At 39.1% G+C, this 26,487-nt stretch overlaps 1 protein-coding gene and 1 pseudogene across 1 annotated transcript in view; both read left to right on the forward strand.

The window, feature by feature from the left end:
• Stpg2 (sperm tail PG-rich repeat containing 2) overlaps positions 1–26,487 on the forward strand; it is a 469,738-nt gene that overhangs the window by 58,788 nt on the left and 384,463 nt on the right.
• On the forward strand, positions 6,361–7,202 carry LOC103728068 (annotated as a pseudogene).

Consider the following 26,487-nt stretch of genomic DNA (forward strand, 5'->3'; position numbering starts at 1 on the left):
AGTAAATATTTTAAACAGATGATTGATTCATGATCAGATTTTCAATTTTAGAAAGAGAGAACAGTCAGCTATGAGTCTAATGGATGGGATCTGGGGAAATAGAAGAGCAAAAAGCTGGTGGCTCACTTAGTGAATGTTAAAATAGTGAAACAAGACTGCAAACAAGGGCAGAGGATATAGTTGTAACCAGACATGGTGGTGCACACCTTTAACTCTAGCACGCTGGAGGCAGAGGCAGGCAGATCTCTGAGATTGAGGCCAGCCTGGTCTACATAGTGAGTAGGCCAACTGGGGCTACAGGCAGACCCTGTCTCAAAAAATGACAAAAAGGATATAGTTGTTAGCATTGATTTTTATCTAGTGATTAATTTGATGTGCGAGGAAGAGTGAGGAGGAAATACTGAGGATGGCTCTTAGATGGCTCACTTTGAATGCAGGGTGAGTGGTGGTGTAGCGAGTTGGGCAAACAGCATGAGAAAGCACCCCGTGTGTGTGTGTGTGTGTACACATACTTGTTGTACAGAAATGTCAGGAAGGAAGGAAGTTGTAAATAGGACAAGATTTAGGATTCACTCTTTATATTGCATTATACCCTCAGGGGATGGAGACTGAGTTGGATATTTGTAGCATTGGCTGATAGGTGGAGGACAGAAAAACTGAGAAAGAATTGAAGACGTCTTAAAAAAATAGTAGGATTAGAGTGAGGAAGGCATGGACTCGCAGAGGCCAGAAGAAAACTGAATTTTAAGAAATTTGTCAATACCCTTGGTTGGCCAATAAGAATGAGAAATGAAAATTATTCTAGGAACTTGCAGAATTTTAGTGTAAAGCACTTGTGATGGCTGTGTTGATGGTGCAGGTGGCAGCAGTGGCCTGCAGACAGGATTTCTGCCAGTATTTTCTGAATGAATAAATGAATGACACAAACCTACAAGGGTCAAAAATAGCACGTGAGAGATGTAGGAATATTCTGAATAAAGGTCTAGTTAAAATACGTATTGTGCCATACAAAGCTATCATTCATGGGATGTTACCTTTGCTACTGTGTCTCACACTTCTGTATGTATTCCTAGACTTTAGCCATATTGGATGATCTCAGTTTTCTAAATTCAGTATTCCTTTCCCTCATCCCTCACGTAAAGCCAGTCTGTCTCTCCTCATCTGTTGAGACTCAGCTCTTGTGTCTGTGAACACCTCAATCATGGCATTGTGATGCCGATTTAGCATTGTTTGCTTCTTGCTATCCTTTTGGACATGGATTGTGGCTTATTGATGTAAAATTCCTAACATGTAGTAGATTTGAAGGATTATTTTATGAAGGAATACAATTATATTGAGCTTTTTGTCTTTTTTTTTTTTTTTTTCTTTTGAGGCAGGGATACCCTGTATCCCCAGCTGGCCTGGAACTCACTATATAGACCAGACTGAACTCAATCTTACAGATAGATATCTGCCTGCCTCTGTCTCTGGAGTACTGGGACTGAAAGAGTGCATTACCATGCCTGGCCTTATATTGAACTGTATTTTGAAGGAAATATTGACTAGCTTGAAAGAGTAAATGAAGGCATTTTGAGCAGAAATTTAAAAAGAAAAGCCATGTGTAGCTAGCAGGCTAACTTGCATGGTTAATGGGATTGGCTTTAATACAAGCTGGTGATACCCAAATTCCACCTAAATTATATTAATCATTCTTAAACAGGAAGATATGTTTTTGGATTGTTTTTTTCCTGATGGTTGTTCTTTTTACATAGGCCCTTGATTTTTAAAATCTAATCCCTTTCTAAAATGTTGAATAGCAAATTTTTAGGTAGTAGGAGCCTGTATTAAGTATTTTAACTAAGAAAATGATTATATATAGCTTCCACTAAATCCAAGACCAAATTCTCAAATAATTTTTCAAAACTGGGCATGGTGCACACTCTTTTAACCCCAGCATTTGGGAGGCAGAGGCAGGGGCATCTCTGTGAGTTTGAGGCCAGCTTGGTCGACATAGTGAATTTCAGGCCAGCCTGTATACACAGCGAGACCCTGTCTCAAAATCAAAATAAAACATCTAAAAACCAACTCCCCCAAACAAACAAAAAATACAGAATAATTTCTTCTACATCTATATGTTGTAGCAATTCCTCCAAAGCATTTAAAACACTGATTTTTCAAAAATATTTAGTTCGCTAGGATATATGTGTGCAGTCAATAATGATACTGTTCTATATCAAATATTACTTTTTAGCTTTCAAAAAATATGGTGTTTTATGTAAACAACAAAATAGTACAGCATCTACCTTAGTTTCATTTCCTGTTTCTGTGATATCATACTCTGACTAAAGTGACTTAAGGGAGAAAGGGTTTACCTTGGCTCATAGTTCCAGGTTACAGTCCACCATGGTGAGTACCCGCACCTGGAGCTTGAGGGAGGCCATCACAGTGTTGCAGTCAAGAAGCAAAGACATGAACACATGCATCCCTGCTGAGCTTGCTTTCTCCATTTACACAGTCCAAGACTGCAGCTAGGGAACGGTCCTGCTCACAATTAGGATGGATTTTCTCACCTCAATTAATGAAATATGGAATTTAAAAGTTTCTGTACAGCAAAGGAAACTATCAGCAGAGCACACAGACAACTCACAGAATGGGAGAAACTCTTTATCAGCTATATATCAGACAAGGGGCCAGCAGAAGAATATGTAAGGAACTGCAAAAATTAAATTCCAAAGAGGTAAAATTACTAATCAATAAATGAGCTAATGAATTGAACAGACAGTTTCCAGAAAAAAAATCACAAATGACCAAGAACTGTTTTAAAAAAAGTGTTCAATATCTCTAGTCACTAGAGAAATGCAAATTAAAACTACTTTGAGATACCACCATAATGTTTTAAAGCACTGAAAATCTGAAAAGAAATGACTAGCAAACCTGTGAATTTCAATCCTACTGAAAAGTTAATTTTAGAATTCACTTTGATAAATTTAGAATTCATTTCTTGGTGGTGATAAAGAATGCACCCAGGGCCTTGCACATGCCAGCAAGTAGTCTGTCATTGAGATGTACCACTGACCACTAGAATTCACTATGAAATGAATATTCAAAAATACCAGAATTAGTCCTTCCCTGAATTATTGGTATAAATCTCCCATTTATAGAAATGTACTTTTAATGTCAATAGATCAAGCAAAATTTTAGAGGCCTTTAACCTTATTGTTTATAGAAATTCTGGCTTAGGTGCTAAGAGATGTCCCTTCAGACTGTTGCCTTTTCTACTTAGAAGCCAAAATTCTAAATTGCAAATATCAGAGGTAGAAGTGCAGTATTCCTATCTGAAACTCTGGAGATGTTCTCAGTGCCGTGAATTCCCTTGAAAGGCTGATGATGCACTTAAAGCAAAAGATGGAGATCTACCACCCGTGGAGTCAGGCTGTTCTCACCCTTCAGGTGATCCCCACTCTTCTCTGTGCCCTTGACTGCCCCTTGCTGATTGCCCTGAGGATGACTCCCAGGCCTCAATGAGGAAGCACCCTGTGTGATCCAGGAACAGAGCTGTCTGATGGTGAGGAGTTATCAGGGGAGGATCACAGAAAGGAGGCACTGAAAGAGGCACAGAAAGGAGATGCTCCTGTGATCCCACTCCTCAGTTTCTGTTCCTGTTGACAGGGTGTCTGCCCAAAACACTCATGCCAGATTGCTATTCAATAGTGAGCATGAAAAGCCTGATACATTTACTTCTCCAAAAGTAAGTAAAGCTTAGGGACATTGAATAATGTGGGCCAACATGGACCAACAAGGACAGTTTTTAGGGAAAATTATTTATGTTAAAAGTAAGATGCAAACTTGGATCGATAGGCCTTAATATAGGTGACGGAGTAAATGAAATCAGGTGGGGGGTAACTATAAGAGGGGTTCAGAGAAGGGAGGGGGGTCTAAATATGATCAAATTATATTGTACAAAATTCTCAAAAATTCAATAAAAATTATAAAAAATATCTTCCATACTGAAGCAGTATATAAGCAGTTTATAGATGAATGTACAAATAAGCTTTTTCTAGCAAAACAATTGTATCATTCAAGATTTCACACATGTATGTGAAAATATTTTAGGCTTTCTTTTTTAACCCTTTTGATACTCACATTATGCCCACTATTTCTCTCCTACAAGCAATCTGGCCATGGACAGAGTTCTGCACATATACTTGCTCCATGAATGGAGAGATGGGATGAGAGGCATGGAAATGCAGAGGTGTCCACGTGTGCATTTCTAATTTAGTTCAAGTAATTATTTTGTTCACTGAGTAAGTTATTTCAATAACAATGCAGAGAGTCTCAAGTATCCACTATTGTCTCCATTTGGGTTTTATATCTTTTGATAAGTTGCAGATCTTAAAAATTATAGTCAAATTTGGGTTGTTACTATCCACAATCACTGTTTGGATATGGATATTTGAATAATAAGTTGCTAAACTTCTCAAACAAAATAAATATAGAAATAGAAACTTCCATAACTAATCTGTGGATGCATGCCAGAAAAAGCATACACCTGCATAAATACTGGGCAGACCTACAGTGTGGTTTGTAGTCTTAGATTAGCTTTTGTCCTGATGATACTACTATTGGTTCTGGATAAGGTACAGACGTTACTGCAGTTGTTGTACATCTTCCTCCTCTACTAAATCTCCCTGCTCAAAACTTAGCATTTCATTTATGCCGTGTTTTGCTTCTGACAGTTATTTGAGGACACAATCAACCTAGACAATCTACCTACCTTTAGAACCCACACTGCTAGTGAGTGTTAGTTGTCAAATTTATAGCATCTAGAATCACCTTGGATATGGGCCTTTAGGAAAGCCTCTGGGCACAGGGGGTTTGCGTTGGGTTCCAGTGGCTTCATTGATGAGTTGGAAGTATACAGAACTGCCTTTGCATTCTGCTCATGATCTCCCTTTCTCTTGCTTGATAGTATGGTTCCTAATGCCTGATTATGTCTCCTGGTAATGGCCTTTTAGCACTTACTGCACTTAACCCCCCATTGTTACCTCTATTGAGCTAAACTATTTGCCATGAATCTGCTTATTGAACCTTGGACTGAATTAATGGATAATGTCTTTTTGCTTCCTGTACTGAGTCTATAAAGATCAAGTTTTGATCTCAGCCTCTCATTTTAGTGTTATGTATTGGAGGGGTTTGCAGAATAGTAGCTGTTCTGAAGACTGAAATATTTGTTCAGTGATTGGAAGTGTTGATTTCTGGACATCTGGTTTGGCTGACTGAGACTCAGGGAATCTTGATTCAGGAATATAAGTTGTGTCCTTAGAAAAAAACTGTGGAATCACATGTTCAGCTTCTAATTAAATTTGATGCCAGAATAGTAAATCTCACAGAACTGAATCAAAGGTGTCAAGGAATTATCATGGTTATTTTGTTGCTTTGTTCTGGCATTCTCGAATGATGACCCTCATTCAGATTTCATAAGTTTTCTAAATTTTGAAAAAAGACGTGATTCACAAGATTATCCCATTACTTTATACTTCTCGCCTCACCTTGTCTGATGCACAGAAGGAAGTTAATGGATGAATGCTTTGTAGTGGAAAAGAAAGAGGAACTCTCTTCTAGTTTTGAAGAAGCTGCTATTTTTTTCTTAATTTTCAATTGAATTTTTTGAACTTGATGCAATATATTTTGATCATATTTAGATACCTTCCCCCTTACTTCTTTCTTACTACTACCACCCAATTTCATACATATCTATATCTGTGTGTGTGTGTGTGTGTGTGTGTGTGTGTGTATGTGTGTGTGTGTAAGGCCTATAGAGTCAAATTTATGTTCCCAAATGCTCTTTGGTGTGGGTTCATCCACTGGAGCCTGGCCAACCTATCAAAAGTCTTGCCCTTAAATGAGACTGACTATCCCTCTCCCAGCAGCCATTGGTTGATCCTAGATCCTCAGCTAGGGTTGGAGTTTCTTACCTACTTCCCTATATCTATGTTGGGATTTTTGTCTGATTTGAGCTTACATGTAACTTGTACACGCTGTCACCATTGCTGTGAGTTCATATGAGTAACTGACCAGCTGTCTGGAAAACTCTGTTTCCTTGTGATCATCCACCACCTCTGGTTCTTGCAATCTTTTTGCCTCCTCTTTCCCAATAATCCCTAAGCCTTGGGAGGCAGAAGTTTGATATAGGTCCTCTATTCAGGGATATGCACTCCTCAATCTCTTACTCTTTGCATGTTGGCCAGTTGTGGTCTCTGTGTTTATCATTATCTGCTGCATAAAGAAATTTCTCTAGAGTGCTGGAGCCACTGCCTCAGAGTCCAGACCAACTGCTGCCACCCAGATAGCGCCCATCGTTCACACCTGGTCCTTTTTGGTTCCAGGTCCAGGATGACAAGCCTCAAGGATCAGCTGATCATGAATATTCTTAAGGAAGAATAAGCCCCCCAGAACAAGATTACAGTTGTTGGGGTTGGTGCAGTTGACATGGCCGGTGCCATCAGTATCTTAGTGAAGAACTTGGTAGATGAACTTGCTCTTGTTGATGTCACGGAGTACAAACTGAAGGGAGAGATGATGGATCTTCAGCATATCAACCTTTTCCTTAAAACACCAAAAACCATCTCTGGCAAAGACTAGAGTGTGACTGCTAACTCCAAGCTGCTCATCATCACAGCTGGGGGTGGCAGCAGGAGGCGGAGTCATCTCAGTTTGGTCCAGTGTAACGTTAACACCTTCAAGTTCATCATCGCTAATATTGTGAAGTACAGTCCAAACTGCAAGTTGCTTATTTCAAATCTAGTGGATATCTTGACCTATGTGGCTTGGAAGACAAGTGGCTTTCCCCAAAACCGAGAGTTATTAGAAGTGGCTGCAATCTGGATTCAGCCAGAATTGGGCACTTATGCAGATAGGAAGCAGTGAAAGGAAATTCACAAACAGGTGGTTGACAGTGCCTATGAAGTGATCAACCTGAAGGGTTATGCATCCTGAGCCATAGGACTCTGTGGCAGATCTTACAGAGAGCATAATGAAGAACCAGGCGGGTGCATCCAATTTCCACCATGACTGAGGGCCTCGCCTACCTCAGTGTGCCCTGCATCCTGAGACCGAATGGGATCTCAGATGTTGCGAAGATGACTCTGACCCCAGAAGAGGAGGCCCACCTGAAGAAGAGTGCAGATACACTCTGGGGAATCCAGAAAGAGCTGCAGTTTTAAAGTCTCCTGGTGTCAGAGCCTCGGTCTAGGCTACAGCAAGCTTTCTGCTAGCGATTGTACGTTTTCCTTTTCATCTGAGCGGTGATTAATGCAGTTGTATTAAGAAGGTGTAGGAAAACATTGATTTCCTAAAGTTAGAAGCCCCCCCAGCTATATTCTGATGCTAAATGGTACTTGTGTAGTTGTAAACTAGTTTCACACTACTTGGTTAGTGTGAAAGGGTTCTACCATCTGAGACACCACTGCCAATTTTGTACAAGCTCCAGTTCCCTTCAAACTGGATGTTTTACTGTGTGTTATCTAACTTCACTAAACATGCTTAGTTGATTTTTTTCCAGTTAGTCACATCCTGGGATCCAGTGTATAAATCCATTATAGCATGTCTTGTTCTTGTGTATAACTGTTCTAAAGGATCTTGTGTATTATTGATGTATCGGTGTACATTGCAATAAAATGAAAAAAGTGAAATCTGCATTTGGATAATGCAACCAGCTACCAAGTGTCATGCCAACTAAAACATCAAATGAACCTGAACTGTGAAAAAAAAGGAAAATTCTCTAGTGAGAGTTGAAAAATGCATTAATCTATGGGTATAACAAGTCATGGTGAGTCAATTTAATACTATATCAATTTAGCAAAATACTAGTATTAGGTTCCCCCCCTAGGGTCTTTGACATGTTTAGTTCCTAGGCCTGATATCACTGTCAGGTATGGACTCATCTTAAGAAGCAGACCTTAAATTTAATTAGAAAGTGAATGGTTACTCCCATAATATTCTTGACACTATTGCACTGGTGGGCATATCTTGCCAGGCTAGTTGTTGTTGTAGCTCTCAGGATTCACAGCTGAATAAGACTGGTGATTATTTTTCTCTTCTGACAGCATGTATAACACCTTTCAACACTGTGAAATCTAGCTAGTAAAGAAGAGGCTTTGAAGTCAGCACCAGCTTGATTTCTCCTTGTTTGTTCTACAACTCATGTATGTGGTATATTCAGCAATGGAGTCTTACTGTGAAGTTCTGGTGTATGAGTAAGAGCAGGACCAAAGTCCAGTATTGTTTGAGGGTCTACGGGATCCCTTATCAACAGCTTCAAAAGAGGGTGTTCATTCCTGGCATTTGGCTTTTACTTTGCTTGACCATACTGTCTAGTAGGAGTGTTGTCTGTCTGTTATTAATTTTTTTTAAAATCTCTTTTTATGATGTAGGTGGATATACTTTAAGTAGCTTCTATAGTGTTTGGTTTCCAGATGGCTTTTTCTAAATGCCTTTAGTGTTAGTTATTCATTGCCATACTCCCTCCTTTGCCCTTCCACTCCCCATCCCATTTAACTGTTCCTACTCCATTATTCCCCTTTGCCCCTCCATATCACTGCCTTTACTATATGATCCAGCCATACCACTCTTAGCATATAACCCAAAGACTCTATACCCTGCTGCAGAAATACCCGTTCATCCATGTTTATTGCTGTCCTTTTCATAATAACCAGAAATTGGAAACAATCTAGATTCAACAGATAAATGGATAATGAAGGTGTGGTACATACACACAATAGAATATTTTTCAACTCTTAAAAAATTAAATTATGAAATTAGCTGGTAAATGGATGGAACTGAAATAGTCATCCTGAGTTAGGTAACCCAGACCCAGAATGACAAATGTCACACGAAGAAGCTATTTTAAGATTATTTATTTTTATATGTATGAATGTTTTGCTTGAATGTTATAAGTGTACCACATGCATACAATGACCATGGAAGACAGAAGAATGCTTCCGATCCTCTGAAACTGGAGTTACAATTGTTAGCTGCCATGTGGATGCTGGGAACTGAATCCTGGCCCTCTGGAAGAGTAGCCAGTGCTCTTAACCTGTGAGCCATCTATCCAGCCTCTGAAGAAGCTGTCTCATCAGAAGGAGGAAGAGGTCAATACCCACTAGTATTTAAAATGATCCCACATATAATGAATGTATCACAAAGAGACTTAGACTTGGATCAATACAGTAGTTTCTTTTTAAAAGTGCCTCTAGCTTTTAATATACTATATGTCAGTATCCTGTTTCAGCTTCCAGAGTATTGTGATTCTCATAGAATACCATTTACTTGAGTTGACTCATTGATCTGAAAACTTTGCAGTCATTTATTTGGTGATACTCTTAGAGCTGGGGGAATGTGGCAGGGGGCAGAAGCTTTGAGAAATGTGGAAGGATAGAATGGGTATGGAAGGGAGGGAGGGAGGGAAAAGCCCAAAGCTAGAAAACAAATTTTGGTTCTGAAGAGTGAAGTTAGGTTAAAAGAAGGAAAGAGAGGAAGTGGTTTAGTAACTAGGAGGATCAATGATTAATGTGTAAACATAGTAAGAGGTGACTTTGGCAGTGTCAGAACGAGGCCATGAGTTAGTGCAAACACGATGAGGCCCATTTTAATACTGCTAGTTGTGCATTTTGGAAATGGGAACAATATCTCAAAGGCTAGACTGCATACGTCATTCCATTGGACCTGTACTTCACTTATATTTTTCAAAAGCACAAGCACACTATTCTACTTTCTAATGTTTATAACCCAATTTATTACTTGTAATGGGCCTCCCTTGTTGACAGCCTTCTATCCATGCATCCCTGTTTCTGGCTTACCTGTGACATAGCATATCTCACTCTCTTCACTGAGTAATTGGGAGATATTTACCATCTTCTAGGTGTGAAAATGCTTGTAGGGGAAATCTTGTAAAGGCTATTTGAAGCAGTCCTAGTTGGCAGCATTGCTCTAGGAATTGGAATTGGGTTTTGGAAGCAGGTGGCCAAAATTGTCTTGTAGGTTCCTTAAAGGTTTCTGTGGGATGTTCAAACCTGCCAGCATCTGCTAAAAGTGCAGTCTGGCTGTTGGCTTTACTGACAATCTTTACTAGGACATCCAGGGTACCAGGAAGGGGAACAACAGCTGTCAGGGAGTCAAATTACCCTATCTCTAACATCTTTTCTTGTTTATACATATTATAAAAAACAAAAGAATTGCTTACAATTAGAGCTTATCATTAGCAATATATTTTTAATATTTTATTTATTTATTTATTTTAACAGAGCATAGGGTAGGGGTTTATTTACAGAAGAGTGGGCAACCAGCAATGCTAGACCCAACAGTGTTTGACAGTGTTAAGCAATGCTTAACAGCTGCCCAGCACCCATGCAAGATAGATCACCCTCATCTGCCTCATAGTCATGACTTTGTCTCCCTATTAGATTGCACACTTAAGCTGCCATTAAATTTCTAATTTTTAGTAGATACCAAATATATATCTCCCACATATATATGCATAGATTATATAGAACATGACCATTAAAACATTATTGTATTTGGAGACATGATGTAAGCAAATAAGGTTGGAAAGAAGATCGCAGATATTTTCTATAAGAATAATATAAAGCCTTAATTTTGTTGCCTGTGAGATACTTCTTATACTTACTTAGAAATATCTTTTTTTCCTTGTCTGGCATTTACACTGTTTCACATTCCAGGCTAGCTAAATAAATGGCCATTAGGTAAATAAAGCTTTGCTGTAAAAAAAGAAGCACAGTTATGGTGTGAATCAGTTAGACCTCACTTTCAGCTTTGAAGAATAGGTAGGTGGTTATATAAATTAGAAACTATGAATGAGAAATTTTGTTTATTAAGTGTGGATGTTGAAAAATAATTTATTTTAATTTAGTTTTTATTATAAAATAGAAGTTATGATAATTATTTCTTTACAAGATTGAAAAAGAAATGCAGTGTTGCTTATGAAGACACTTCATTTAAGATAATGCATCAACAGACTGTCCCAGGGCCTGCAGGAGCAGCCTGGAGCTGCACCTCCATGTTTTCTGGGTGAGTTGCCTTAGGCCCTTGCCCTGCAAACCTCCACTCTGGGAGTTGCACACAGGCTCTGTCTCTCAGTGACCCTGCACTGGCCCTTGACCATTCTACAAAATGCAATTTATAAATTCAATGGAATCCCAGTAAAAATTCCCATGATAGTCTTCACAAACATAGAAAAAACATCCATTCCTACAGGAATTGCAGAGGCAATGTGAGCAAATGGAAGCAAAGCAATGGAAGCAAAAAGAGCCTGGATAGCCAAAGCAATCCTGACAGAGCCATGGTAATAAAACCAGCATGGTACTGGCACAATACAGACATATAGATCATTGGAACAGAAGACTCAAACTTAAGCACATGTAATTACATCCATCTGATATTTGACAAAGATATAAAAAATACATACTGGAGGAAAGAAAGCCACCTTCAACAAATCGTGCTATGAAAACTGGATGTCCACATGTAGAAGGATAGAATTAGACCCTTGTACAAAAATAAACTCCAAATAGATCAAAGTTTGAAACTTCTAGAAGAAAATGTAAGCAGTACCCTACAATACATAGGCACAGGAAAGGACTTTCTGAGTAGGACTTCATATGCTCAGGAATAAAGGCCAGCAGTTGACAAATGGGACCTCATTAAACTAAAAAGGTTCTGTATAGCAAAGCAGACAATCAATTGAGTGAGGAGGAAGTCCACAGAGTGTGAATCTTTGCCAGCTCTACAACTGATAGGAGATTAATATCCAGAATATACAAATGACTTAAAAAACAAAACAATAATAAAGAAAACAACCCAAAAATGGGTTACAGATCTGAACAGTTTTAAAAAGAAGAAATAAAAATTACTAAGAAATATATAAAAATATGTTCAACATCTTTAGCAATACAATGGACAACAAATACTGGTGAGGATACTGGAAAAGGTGAACCATCATTCACTGCTAGAAGGACTGCAAATTGGTATAAACATTATGCAAATCAGTGTCAAGATTCCTCAAAAGGGAGTAAATATATCTATCATATGACCTAGCTATACTATTGCCTGGCATATATCCAAAGGACTTATCCTATTACAGAAGCACTTGCTTGACAATATTTGTTGCCACTGGGAAATGGAAGGTGCATAGATGCCCATCAACTGATGAATGGATAATGAAAATGAGGAAGTAATACACAATGGAATTTTATTCAGCTATAAATAAAAATGGAATGATGAAATTTGCAGGTAAATGGATGGAACTGAGAAATATTATACTGAGTAAGGTAACCCACACCCATAAAAACAAATACCCTATATTCTGTCTTATTTGTGGATCTTAGTTCTGAATATTTATCTTAGTTCTGAAAATTTATCTTAAAATATTTTATTGAGTTTTTGTGCATATTATATAATTGATCTTAATCAAATTTAGACCCCCTCCCCCATCTTTGCACCCCCAAAACCTCCCCCTACCAGATTTCATGCATTCTGCCACATTTGTTAAGTCCTTTCTGCTCAAGCATTTGTACCCAGATGTCCTTTGGTGCAAGCTCATCCACTGAAGTTTAGTCAGCCTATTTAGAGTCTCTCTCTTAAGGAAGATCTACTCTCCCTCACCCAGCAGTAATCAGTTGCCAATAGTTCCTAGGCTAGGGTTTGGGCCTGCTGCCTGTTTCCCTTGTTCTATGCTGGATTTTCCCCTGAGTTGGCATGGGTTTGTGCATGCTGTCACCATTGTTAAAATTTGATATGAGCAAGTTCCCAGTGGCCTGAAAGCCTCTGTTTCCTTATGTTCACGCACCAACCCTGGATCTTACAATCTTCCCATCCCTTCTTCTGCAATGGTCCCTGAGCCATGAGTGGGTGAGGTTTAATATAGGAGTCCTTTCCAGGGATATGCATTATGAAGTCTCTTATTCTCTAAAACTTAGACAGTTGTGGCCTCCTGTGTGCATCACACCCTGTTGTATAAGGAAGCTTCACTGGTGAGAGTTGAGGAATATATTAGTATTCTAATTGTTTGCTGTGTCAGTCATTATGGTTATTAGGCTTGAGATTTGGGTTTGACCATTGATTGGTTATCTCCCTTAGTAGCTTGCATAGCATCCTCCAGAACTGTGAGAGCTAGTCTTCAGGGAGGAGGTTCCAGGTCAGTTCCAGTTCCGTTGCTCCAAGTCCTGTGTCTGAAGAATGCCCTGTCTTCAGCAATAGGGTTTTACCTTCAGGTTCTGGGAGGTAACCAAGGACTGTGGCAATAGCCTGTGTTATTTTGGGAGTCTCTTGGACTATCCTGACCAACAACTTGAAGGGAGGTTTCTCCTGTCTGACACTATGTTCCTTGTTACATAGCTTTGGATATACACATGCACTCATGTTTTGATATTGTATGTGTATTTTTCACGGGGTTTTTGAGTCAATACATTTCCCTCTGGCTTTAAAATTTTTTAAAGAATATTTTATTTATTTTTATTCTGTGTGTATGAGTGTACTGTCTGCATATAAGTTGGTGCACTGGTGTCGTGCAGTGCCTGTGGAGGTCAGAAGAGGATGTTGGCTCTACTGGAACTGGAATTAGGGACCATTGTTATCTGCCATGTGGGTGCTGGGAATTGTAGCTGGGTCCTCTGCAAGAGCAGCCAGTGCTCTTAACTGCTGAGCCATCTCTCTAGCCCCTCCCTCTGGCTTTTTACACTACCTAAGGCTTATTCATCTCTCTCTCTCTCTCTCTCCCTAACTACCCTCCTCCCTCCCCAGTTTAAGTGCCCCCATTTCCCCACTGTCCTCTTGATAATACGTGTCTCTCATATCCCCCATCTCTTGAGTTCCTTCTTCCCCTTTACCCATGTTTCCTTGTATTTCCTTTCCTCCTCCTTTCCCAGTTGAATACCCCCATTTCCTCCCTGGTAACATCTGTTTCCTACTGTCCCTCTCTCACAGCCTTTTTCTTTTCCTTTATCTCTGTGCTTCCTTTCTATTTTCCTGGCTCCTGCTGTTACATCAGGATATATACTCACATATAAGGGATTAGTGCTAAGATCCACAAATGAGGGAGGAGGGGGTCTGTGTCTGGCATATCAGGAGGTCAGGGGAGAGATGGGGGTGGGGACAGCCTGTGGCAGGTCTAACAAATTATGCTAGAGGATTAAGCTAGTCTGGGTTAGGAAGTTAGTCCAGAAATCTGAGACTGAAAAGTAGGAGTGGGCCTGGGCGCAGGGCTAGAAGTGGGACAGGGTTGTGGGGGTAGGAGGGACAAGTTCTGATTATTTAGATTTTAGTGTATAACTTGGAATAACTATAGAAGCCAGGAAAATAGGGAAGGACCATTGTGGAAGGGACAGAGAAGGAGCTCTAGAAAGGTAGAAAGTAGGACACAGGTAATAAAGGGGAAAAGGGAAAGAATGGTAAGAACTTAACTGGAGGGGTGAGGGTAGTACGGAGGGAGAGTGAGGGATAAATAACTCTAAAGATATAGATTATATTGTGTACACAGGTAATGTATATTGTGTACACAGGTAATGTATATTGATTATATTATGTTCAGATGAATTGTGACCAACGTGGATTGTCAGATAATCTCAGTTAAATTCAGGAACCGTGGCTTTGGTAAGCCCATTTGCTCTCAGAACAGATAACCCTTAGTGACTGAAGCAGCTACAATTGTCTTAAGTCTCTGTACAGACATAAAATTTACAATATAGTTTATATAGTATTACGCTCCTCTAAACTTAATTAAAGCTGTTACTCATTGAACAATATTTCTCATAATATTCATACATGAAAGAAATAATCTTTAAACAGTTATATATTTTCATGTTTAGATAATACATATTGACATTTTAAAGGTATTAATTTTTCTAAGAACTGTCTCAGAAATATTATTCATCAAGAGCTTAGGTATAATGTGAAAAGAATTTTATTCTAGAAATAAGTTTATAAGCCATGATTCCTGAATTCTTATCCATAACAAATTTTAAAAAATACAATGATCATCTGTATATTTTATAGATATATAAATATCTTATAAGTTGTACTCTATAAGTGAGCATTCTTTTCAAACAGAATGAAATAACTATTTTAAAGAACATAGGCATATTTCATGATTTTTACAAGTAGCATTTTGGAGAAATTTATGCTGATAATAAAATTGTATGTAACTATAAGTAAACAGTTTATGACAGATAGCTCCTACCTCTTGTCTTTCAGACTGGTAGTGTTGCTGTAGCATAATGTGGAGTCCATGACTCGTGAGTCAGTCAGTAGAGAAAGAAAGAATTGATTTCTCAAAAATGATAGGTTATTTTAGAGACTGGGTTTAATAAGCTGTAATATTATTTTTAAGACTTGATGCAAGTAGCCACATCTTGGTAAGACTGGCGAGCACCTGCAATGCTCATCTTTTCAAATTAAACCTTCTAGGTGATCCATCAGGAGAGGCAGGCAGTGACCGCTAGGTGGATCATTAACACTGCAGCCTGTCTGTGCAGGTGACCCACATCTGTCTTCATTAGAAGTCTTTTCACTGCCAGGAGTGAACAGATGGGTCTTTATTGCCAGCGCTGCCCTCTGGGCTGGCCTGGAGGACACGCAAAGTCGTCTTACCACACACACGTCCTCAATACCTGTTTTGATGTGAGAAAAACATTGAGTAATGGTGAACATTATGATGTGTTCACATAACTTTCTTCCTGTGTAGAGTCACAACTGTAAACAGTTTATACAAAAGTATTATTTTGGAGAAAAGGGAAATTTAAATACCTATTTAACATATAACTTTTGTGGATATCCAAAAAAGGCTAGATTGTACTTAAATTGTAAAATAGGTCTGAGTTAGCTGTAAATTTGTATTCAGAGTATGTTATTTTAATGATATTGACTTTATAGAGACCTAATATATAATAAGTATGATTATTATCGATGGTACTTTTGAAGGCACTTCAAACAGTATTATATCTTATAACATGACATTGACTCCAAATTTAAGATATTACCAGCTTGGATGTCTGTGCATGCAATGAATCTGATGTAAAGAAATGGGGGATCATGCTTGCAGTATTAAAATATGCATTTTAGCATTGAATTATATCTTTAAAAAGATGTTCTAAGCAGGGTGTGGTGGTGCAGACCTTTAATCACAGCACTTGGGAGGCAGAGGCAGGCAGATTGCTGTGAGTTAAAGGCTAGCCTGGTCTACATAGTGAGTTCCAGGGCAGCTGGGGCTACAGGGAGACCCTGTCTCAAAAAGACAAAAAAAAAAAAAAAAAAAAAAAAAAAAAAAGATGTTCTGTGAGTTGTGGCAAGCACTCATGCAGGAGCAGATGAATCCTGCCCCTCATAACATCCTGGGTGTCAGTGACAGAACACTGGTGGCGCTAGCACACTTGCCATTGCACTCCCAACCTGCTGAGAAGCTTCTGTTCACTGACTTTCAGGAACACTGGTGCACTGTGTAGGTGGAACTCTGAATTAAGGGAAAAACCTTATGAAGTGATTACTCTTCACATCATATTGTAAATAGTGCATCAAATCCACCATTATTTATTTTGAAATTTGGAGCCAGTGTCCTGGAAAACTAGAGTACTTGGAAATTCTAAGAATAAATATTTTCTTTAAGCATAACTAGTGTACTTTCTATCATGTAATTTTCAGAGAGAAATATGAGAACTCTTAAATAGTAATAGTAACACAAAAGAGTTATATTTTCTTTACAATATCTTAAATGAATAATTTTTGTGTATTTTTAATTGAATTTTTGTATATATCATACAAAACATCTTAATCATCATTATACCCACTCCCCCATCCACACCCTCCCACAACCCTCCACTGGATTTCATGCATTCTATCATTTATATTAAAGCCTATCAAGTCAAGTTAGTGTACCCAGATGTTCCTCAGTGTAAGTTCATCAACTGAGGTCTAGTCAGCCTGTCTAGAGTCACTCTCTTAAAGAAGATCAATTCTCTCTCACCCAGCAGTAATCAGCTGCCAATAGTTCTTTGGCTAAGATTGAGGCCTGCTGCCCATTTCCCCAGTTCTATGCTGGGTTTTTGTCTGCTTGAGTTTGCATGGGTCTTGTACATGCTGTCAGCATTGCTGTAGGTTCATGTGAGCAAGGCCCAGGAGCCTGTAAGACTCTGTTTCCATATGGTCATGCACTTCCTCCCCTGGCTCTTACAACCTATCAGCCCCCTCTCCTGCAATGGTTCCTGAGCCCTGGGTGGGGGTGGAGTTTAATACAGGAATCCTGTCCAAAGACCCATATGCTGCAGACTCTTATCCTCCACACTTTGACCGTTTGTGGCCTTTTGTGTTCATTGCCCGCTATTGCATGAGGGCATTTCATTGATGAGAGCTGAGAGATGCATTAGTATTCTCTCTACTTCATTCCACTATGTTCAGTGAATCTAAGGTGTAGAGGTTCCATTGTCGATGTATCACTTAGGAATGGACATTTCACACATGCTTATTCTCTGTGTGTGACCACTTGTGGAACTCTGTAATATTCTCTGTTGCAAAAGAAGCTTCTTTGATGAGTGGTGACTGGGATACTTGCCTGTAAATATAAGGATCTATATTTAGCATATAACAAGAAATTACATTTGTTTAGGAATGTGACAGCCTTAGAGTTTTCTCTAAGATCTTTGACCACTCCAGCCATGTTTATTTGGCTATGTTTTCAGTACCACACATGAGTTCCATCCCATTGAGTGGGCTTTAGGTCCAATTAGGTAGCTGTTGATTACCCCCAAGATAAAAGTGCCACTACTGCCCTAATAGAGTTTTCTGTGCCAGTCATTGTTGTGGTTATTAGGCCTTAAAACTGGTTGGACCATCAATTGATGTTCTCCCTTAGCAGCTTACATAGTGTCCTCCCAAACTCTGAGAGCTAACTTTCAGGGAGATGGCTTCCAGGTCATTTCCAGCTCCATTGCTCCAAATATTGTGTCTGAAGTATGTCAGCAATAGGATCTTACCTTCAAGTTCTGGGAAGCAATCAAGGACTGTGGCAATAGCCTGTGTAATTTTGGGAGTCTCTTGGACTACTCTGGCCAATAGCTTGAAGGGAAATTTCTCTTGTCTGGCACTATTTCTTCTTATAGAGCCTTCAGCTACACACAGAGACACATATAGAGATATTATATGTGCAAATTTTCAGTAGGCTTTTTAACTAATACATTTCCCTCTGGTTTTTAACACCAGCTAAGCATTTTAAATGAACATATTTTTACCTAAAGAATCTAATAAGGATTTAGCAGAAACTTTTTTTTGCCAAAAAAACTTTTATTTTATATTCCTTCTACATTTCCATTAACACACGATTGAGAAAAAAAAATTCAGATTTTCACATGCTGTCTTACATTGGACTAAGGCATATGTAAATGCCTGGATAAAATCCCCTCTTACACATATGTTCTGTAGGTTAACAAATGCTTTTATGTAATAATTACCAGCAAGAGCATTTTTATTAGACATTAATTTCTTTTTGTAGTTGTCAACTTGCTTTATAGTTGGGAAGAGAAATGATGTTTTTAAGGATCATATTTGAGAAGATGTTCACATTGTGTGTCGTTTGTTTTCTTTGATGGAAATTCAGTTTATATTGAGTTTTAAGTTATCTAAGGACCAAGAGAATAAAAGATAGGATTTTCTTTTGTGGGCAAATGTGCAATACACCTATTATTTCAATGTGATTATTATCTAAACAACTAAAAGTGACCCAGACTACATCTATAACATGAGCATGTTTCCTGGGAGTAGAAAGTTTCACATTTCAAAGTTCACTGCAACTATGCTTTCTTTCTTTCCTTCTTTTTTTTTTTTTTGAGACAGAGACTCACTATGTAGCCCCAGCTGTCCTGGAATTTGCTGTGTAGAACAAGCTGGCCTTGATCTCACAGTGATCTGCCTGCTTCTGCCCTTCAAGAGCTGGAATTAAAGTTGTGCCATCATGCCTGGCTCTTGTCTTCTATATTATGTGTGTGATATTTGCAAAAATACTTCTAATATATATAATCACATCTTTTGGATTTATTTATTTTATGTGTATGAGTGCACTCATGTGTGCAGTGATGGTCAGTGACTGTCATATATGTCAGTGTACTCATGTGTGCAATGACTACAGAGACTAGAAGAGAGTGTTGAAACCCCTAGAACTGGAGTATGGACAGTTATTAGCCACCATGTAGGTGCTGGCAACCAAACTGAGGTCCTCTGCATGAGCAGCCAGTGCTTTTAGCTAGTGAGCCATCTCTCAAGCCCCCGTAGTAATATTTATTTATTTATTTATTTAATTTATTATTTTATGTGTAAGAGTATATTGCCTGCATGTGTGTAAGTGCACCTGTGTTGTACAATGCCTGAGGAGGTCAGGAGAGGGTGTTGGATTCCCTGGAACTGGAGTTACAGACAGTTTTTAGTTGGCATGTGGTTGCTGGGAATTGAACCTGGGTCCTCTGCAAAAACAGCCAGCACTCTTAACTGCTGAGCCATCTCTCCAGCCCCATACTATTTAAAGAATAATTTTCCCTATTAATTTGACTTCTGGGAAACTAGTTCTTAAACTTTTGTGTGTGTTAGCACCTTTTACATGTTTAAGACTATTGAGGACCCCAAATAATGGTGATTATAGGGTTTTGAAGTGAGAAGTGTCATCATCCTGTCTGCTGATTAAATGCTTATGCCAGAGGACTTAATATACAGATTAACCAATGCTTAGTAGCAGGGTCTAATCTTTTATAAACCAATGTGTACTGGAAGTATATTTTATTTTAAATATACAGATATGCATGATCATAAGGAAACAGAGTCTTACAGGCTTCTGGAAACTTGCTCATATAAATTTACAACAATGGTGACAGCATTCACAAGATCCATTCAAACTCAATGAAACAAAAGCTAGCATCGAGTTGTGGAAATGGCCAGGAAGTCTCAGGCTTAGCTGAGTAACCACTGACAGCAGATCACTGCTGGGTGAGGGACAGTTGATATTCTTTAAGGGAGTGATGCTAGATTGGCTGATCAGGAGCCAGTGAATGGACTCACACTGAGGGATATCTGGGTACACAAACTTGACTCGATAGGCTTTAACATATATGACAGAATACTGGAAATCCTGTGGGTGGGCTATGGGAGTTACAGATGGGGGAGGAGTCTAAATATGATTAAGATCTATTGTATGAAATACACAAAAATTCAGTGAAAATATACATTAAATAGTTAAACTATGTTCTTTCTTTAAACATACAGCAAAGTTCTAACAGAATGAACATAGGTCTTCTAACTGTACCTTTTAGATATATAGTCACCTTTACAGATATTTCTGGCATTCGCAAGTCTATAGCACATGTCTTCTAACATTATACCATCAGCAGGGAACATGAGGATGGACTTGTTTAAAACGGTAGTTTTAGGGAAAGATAAAAACTTTGAAATACCCATAAGTGCCTTTAATGTTAAAAATCACACAAGTTAACCTCAACATTTATTTAGTGTTTTTGACATCTACAAAGTTTCAGTATTACCATTTTACACAGCTTATTTTTTCCAAATTTATTTATTTATCTAAAAATGACTATAAAATGGTATCCATTGCATAAAGTGATGCTTTTGAAGAATACATACATTGTAGAATTGTTGACTCTACCTAATTAACAATGCTTACCATTATTGTGAAAGCAGTATCTAATTTCAGAGTTTTTTAAGGCCATGTCATCATTAACTGTAGTCACCATGCTTTACAAAATTCTTCTTGAATTATTCCCCTTCTATAGCTGGAGTATGTGTTCTTTGACCAATATCTCCCTGACCCCAACTCTCCAAACATCTGGTAACTGCCATTCTACTCTCTCCTTGTATTAGTTTTCTATATCTTATAGCTGACTGCACTCACATAATGTCTTTCTTAGTCTTGTTTATTTCATTTAACATTGTCCTCTGCAGAGTTCATACATAATTTGGCAAATGATGATTTAATTTTTCTGGCTGAGTAATATTCCACAGTATATTTTTATTATCCATTCATTTGACAAGTTGATTTCATATAAAAGCTCTTGTAAATAATGTAATAAGCATGAAAACAGATATTTCTTTAACATACTAGTTTATTTATTTATTATTTATTTTCCATTACACATGATTAGAAGAAGCATTTAATTACAGCTTTAACATATTCAATAACAATTTCCAGAGCAAAGATACATCTCCTTCAAAAGTGGCTACAAAATTTTTAGGTTCACTATTGAATTAATACATTTTTATCCCAACAGTGGAATTGCTGGATCATATGGTAGTTAAATGGCATCTTATCTCTTTTCTGTACTAGCTGTATTAATTTACATTCCTTTGTATGCAAGAGTTTCCTTTATCTACACCCTCCCCTACATTCTTTATGTTTTTGATTCTAGGCATTCTAACATGAATGAGGTGATATTTTCTAGTTTTTATGTTTTTTTTTTTTTTTGCATTTCTCTGATATTTGGGGATGGTGAGAAATTTCCTATAAATTTTTTTGGCCATTTGAATGTCTTCATGTGACACGTTTGTTCCTAAACATTTGCCCATTTTGAAATCAGGTTATTTGTTTCTTAGTACTGAGTTATTATCCTAAGATCATAAAATATTTCCCTTAGGTTTTCTTCTGGTACTTTCATTCTTTTAAAAAATATTTTATTTATTATTTTATGTGTATCAGTGTATTGCCTGCATGTATGTGAGTGCACCCATGTTGTGCAGTGCTGAGGAGGTCAGAAGAGGGGTTTGGATTCCCCTGGAACTGGAGTTAAGGATAGTTCACAGCCGCCATGTGGGTGCTGGGAATCTAACCTGGGTCCTCTGCAAGAGGGGTCAGTGCTCTTAACAGCTGAGCCATCTCTCCAGCCCCTTCATGCTTTTAAGTTGCATTTAAGACCTTAATACATTTTGAGTAAATTTTTACATACTATCTGAGAGAAGGTCCTAATTTAATCCAGATCTCTCAGTGCAATTTATTGAAGATACTTTCCAAACTGTTCTACTTTTTCAAAAAGTCAGTTGGTTAATTCTAGCATAGATGGAGGGGGGCTTCTGAGGCCCCGCCCATAGAGGAGCTCTTGGCAGGTGCTGGATCCTGAAGGAGAGTCAGTTTTCTTCAGCAGTGTGGCCCATGGCAGGTTGCTTCCACTCCAGTGGATGGCCCTACACCTGTGCACATATGAACAGTACTAATTATAATTAGAACCAGTGGATTATAAAGGAAAAAAGAAGACATGAAGTTGGGAGGAGGATGTGAGTGGGAGTCTGGGAGAAGTTGGAAGGGAAGGGGGGCATAGAGATGATATAAATACATTGTATTCATGTATGCAATTACAAAAAACATAAAAATAAGTAGCAACAACAGCAGCAATAGTAATAATATAAAAATAAAAACCTTAAAAAATTAGTTGGTTGTGTGTAGATTTATTTATTTTTGTTTTTTTTGTTCCCTTCCACGGCTCTATGGGTTGATTTTTATGCTAATTCTATGCTTTTTTGTGTGCATGTGTGCAGTGTGTGTGCATGTTCATGTGTGAATCATGCACGTGTGCATGGATATGTGCAGTTGTAGGTGTGTGTGTGTGTGTGTGTGTGCTCATGTATATGGGGGATATGCAGGTGGATACGCAGGGTCAGCCTTGGTCCTTTCCTCAGGAGTTGCTCACCTGGTTTTCATTGAGACAGGGTTTCACTGGGACTCGGGCTCACTGATTCAGTTAGGCTGGCTGGACAGTGAGCTCGAGGACTCTGCATGTCTGCCTCCCCAGCGCTGGCATCACAAGTGCCTGCCATCACATCTGGCTTTTTACATGGGTGCTGGAGATCAAACTCAGGTCCTCATGCTTGCCTGGTGAGCACTTTACCAATTAAGCTATTACTCCAGCCTCCAATTCTATATTGTTTTGTAATATACTTTCAAGGAAGATGGTACAAAACCCATTATTATATTCTTTCTGCTATTTCAGGTCTTTCATGGTTACATGTAAATTTCAGGATTTTTAAAATCTATTTCTGTGAAAAATATTATTGGTATTTTGATAGTTATTGTACTGAGCCTATGGATTACCTAGGAAATAACAAAGTCAATTTTCCCAGTCCATGAGCACAGGGTATCTCTCCATTTGTTTGCACATTAAATTTCTTTCATCAGCGTATAGTTTTCAGTGAGATCTTCTGGCACTTTCTTGGTTGTAATTATTCCTAAATGAGCTATTAGAAAGGAGATTTAAAAATTCTTTCTCTGATAGCTCTTTTTGGTGTATGGATAGACAACCGATTTCTAGGTTGGTTTTGTGTCCTGAAATTTTCCTGAATTTTTTTATTCTAGCCATTTTTTAATGGCTGTTGGGGACTCTTCCTGACTCACCTTTGAAGTGCCCGCCACAGAAACATGACCTCTGGCATAGAAACTACCAGGTTTTTTTTATAATCAGGCATTGTCTGACAGCCTGACTGATAGAAGCCCACCACCTCATGTAAATAAAGCATCCTACAGAGCACCTATCAGCTGAGGCTTTTGCTACTGCCTCCACACTATAAATCTTCTAGTTTCACCCTAATAAAGCTGAGTTGTATCACTGAATTTGTCTGGAGCTGTATCACTGAATCTGACTGAGCTGTATCCTGTATTTCACTGTGCCTGCGACCAGCCTGTGATTCAGTCTCCCTGGAGGAGCTGTCCCCCGTCAACATTCACTCATGAAGCTTCTGCATTAGCCGTTCCTGCACCTCCCCCACCCTCGTGGTTCGGTGGCCAACGACCCATGAGCCGAGTGAGAGTGTCATGCAGCTTGGCGCAGAGACCCCTGTAGCTTGGCGCAGAGCCTGAACTCACCAAAGCCAACTCGGACCGCCGACCTGCAGAGCCAGCGCCAGGCAGCCGCAGAGAGCTAGAGCCCGCCTGCACTCCCAGCCGGGGAGAGCCAGAGACCCGCCCAGCAGCGCGACCCCAGCAAATGGCGTCCTTAAGGTTTCTATATAGAAGACAATATTACATGGAAAGGGGACACAAGAAGTACCATCGCTATGACAGGGTCCTTAAAGCTGGTATCAGCTTAACTTTGGCAACAAAAGGAAGCTTTTCTACATGCATTATTCATTGGCTTCTAATGTCACAACCTAAATTGTTTTATGTTGTGTTTTTTAATTGTTTTGTCTTTGAACCTTCATACTGAAGATACAAGTGATTTCTATCCCACCATTTCAGCATCAGGGTGTTCTGAATTTGACCGAATTTGTCACTGAGTTTTGTGCTTTCAGGTGTTTTTAAAGCATTACTCTTTAGCACTCTTTCCGCTTAAAGGACCCCCCTCAGCTTCTCTCAGAAAGCATGCTGGTAGTGATTAAGCTCCTTTTGTTGATCTGGGTGTCTTTATTGCCTTAATTTCAGAAAAACTTTTTTTTTGGGTTCAGTTATATCGATGACAGGTTTTCTTTCCTTGGCATTTTGTCCTATTCCTTGCTGGCCTGATGGAATTCTGCTGAGAAATCTGTTGCTAGGCACTTTGGAAGTCCTTTATCTGTTTCTCTACTGTTGATCCTTTAAGGATCATCTCTGTGTCTTTGTTCTTTGACAGTTTGAGTGTAATGTCTGTGGTGGGTCTTCTTTGATTTGAGTCTGATTGATACCTTTGACCTTCATTTACTTTGATATTCATATCTTTAAAAATTATTTATTTTCATTTTTTCTGTATGAGGATTATGCCTACATGTATGTAGGTGCACTTGTGTCATGCAGTGCCTGCAGAGGACAGAGGAGGATGTGGGATCCCCTGGAACTGGAGTCATGGATGGTTGTTAGGCACCATGTAGGTGCTGGGACTCAAACCTGGGTCCTCTGCAGAAGCATCCAGTGCTCTTAATGCTAAGTCATTTCTCCAGCCCCAATATTAATATCTTTATCATGGTTGGGAAATGTTCTACTGTTGTCATTATGTTATTACTGTAATAATAATAATAATAATAATAATAATAATAATAATAGTGTCTCACTGTTGTGGCCCATGGTGTCTAGAACCTGTGATCCTCCTGCCTCAGCCCAAGTGCTGTGATTTCAGGCATGTGCTACTAGGCCTAGACATTATTTATTTAAATAACTTTCCTACCCCTTTGTCTTTTTCTACTTCCTCTTGAACTCCAGTCACTCTGCTGTCCCATAAACCCCAAAGGAGGCTGAGAGAAAGAAGAGTGCTATGAGAGTAAGTCCAGCCTGGGCTATATAGTAGGTACCAGGCTAGTCAGGGCTACACAGCAAACTCCTGTCTCTACCCCACCCCCAAAGAAAGAAAAAAAAAAAAAGAAAAGAAAAGAAAGGAAGATACAGGAAAGTACAAGTGACATATGAACATATGAGTCCTAGAAAACAAGAATTTGGGCCAGAAGCCTTTGTGAAGAGACACTGAATGAGAATTTTACTAAAAGTGATGATGACATGTAGTCACAGAGCCAAGCAGCTCTACATTCTTGGCAGGAGAAAACAGAAAGTAAACTATAACAGGCACATGTAAGTCGAATTTACTGCTGGGAGGCTGTGCTTTATGCTTCCTGGCCTGCTGCTAGCCCCTCCTCCTGCCGTCCTATGACAAACTGAGAAAATATTCCTCCAAACTACAGTTTACAGAGTAAAAGTATTTATTGGGCTTACTAATGGAGCATGTGATGGCGGTGAGGGGGTATGGGCACCCTAGGGGCTGCTTTTTTCCTACATTTTGACTGTGTTTCCAGACATGCTGTCGCAGGTTCAAGATGGCAAAGCACCGTCCCACTCTCTCTGGCTTCCCCTGTCCCTATCCTTAGTCTCTGCCCCCCATGCAGTTAATGCTGACTGACTGGGTGGAGGGGTGACTGTCTCCCTCTGCCCCTCCCTTCCTACAGAGAGTCTTGTAGTCCAATTAGTTCGAAGCAAATAGGTAAGAAGCTAGAGAAGAAGGCATCTATCCATTTGCTTGCCAGTCTGGCTTACTACTCGGAGGACAAGCTTATCCAACATCACAAAATATAAAATTGATTAAAGCAAAATACAAAAAAGTTTCAAAAATGTGGTAAAAAAAAAAATAGTGGGCCAGTGAGATCACTCAACAGGTGAGGGAACCTGTCACCAGGGTGATGACCTGAGTTCATTCCCCAGGACCCACATGGTGGAAGGAGAGACGGGACTCCTCCTGTAAGTTGTCCTGTGACACACACACACACACGCACGCATGCACATACACACACACACACACACACACACACACACACACAACTTTCATACTGCTCGAGAACACTGAATGGTAGCACACACCTTTATAACCCTGCACTCATGAGTCAGAGGCAGGTGGATTTCTGTGAGTTTAAGGCCAACCTGGTCTACATATCAAATTCCAGGACAGCTGGGGCTATATAGGGAGACTGTCTCAGAAAACAAAGAGCAAACAAACCATCCCCCCCCCCCAAATTAAA

This window comes from Nannospalax galili, unplaced genomic scaffold, assembly GCF_000622305.1.
Source record: "Nannospalax galili isolate Female #2095 unplaced genomic scaffold, S.galili_v1.0 scaffold189, whole genome shotgun sequence".
Classification (NCBI taxonomy): Eukaryota; Metazoa; Chordata; class Mammalia; order Rodentia; family Spalacidae; genus Nannospalax; species Nannospalax galili.